Source organism: Morone saxatilis, unplaced genomic scaffold, assembly GCF_004916995.1.
Source record: "Morone saxatilis isolate NCDOM2014 unplaced genomic scaffold, NCSU_SB_2.0 Contig21, whole genome shotgun sequence".
In the NCBI taxonomy this organism is placed as follows: Eukaryota; Metazoa; Chordata; class Actinopteri; family Moronidae; genus Morone; species Morone saxatilis.
In genome coordinates, this window is record NW_023339774.1 from 17,710,342 (window position 1) to 17,711,190 (window position 849).

Consider the following 849-nt stretch of genomic DNA (forward strand, 5'->3'; position numbering starts at 1 on the left):
ATATAATTTAGAATGGCCAATGAACCTGTGTCAGAGGGTTACGTTGTCCATTACAAGAATAAACCAACTAATCAGAATCAAGGCTTCTTATTGACCATTGTGTTCAAGAACGGTGATCTACAAGTGAAAGAACAACATTTTGTAATATAAGGCATCTTTAATCCATAGTTTCCCTAATATATCAATACGAAGGCCTGTTGGGAATGTGATGTTTTTCAGAGTAATAGTTTTCTTAACTAATTTAAATCCTTTCCTCTGCTAATTCTGGCTCAGAACAGGGCTCCTACAAATAATAGGCAGTCAGTTGAACATAATAACTGATAAAATGTTAAATTAAATCAAATGTTCAATATTAATTGCACTGACAATTCTTTCAGGATTCCCAGCAGTTATGAATGAATCTAACTGACGTCATACCCGATCACTGGAGCATGATCTGGACATCACAATATTGTATACATAAATAGTATACCTACTGTGCCATAGAGATAGGAGAAGATAAGAACAAATGTTTCTAACAAATTTCTGATTAGTTCTGTTTCTTCAAGCATTAAAAAAAATGTATTTGCTTTTCTGCGATGATGCTTTCAAGTCTCAGGAACATAAACAAAATTTTTTTAACTGTTATAATGCAGACACACTACTGATATTAGTTTGTTATGTGAAATCTGGAGTTTTGAAAATGCTGGCTATTTACTGGTATGTTTATATGAAATGCTAAAATTACACAATTATATAGTCTTCAAGCCTTGCTTGACTGATTGTTTTGCTTTATTGTTCTCTGTTTATCATTGCTTTTTGTGTAGAGGAAGATAGAAAATTTACTCCCCAATGGGGAAATTCTTTTTC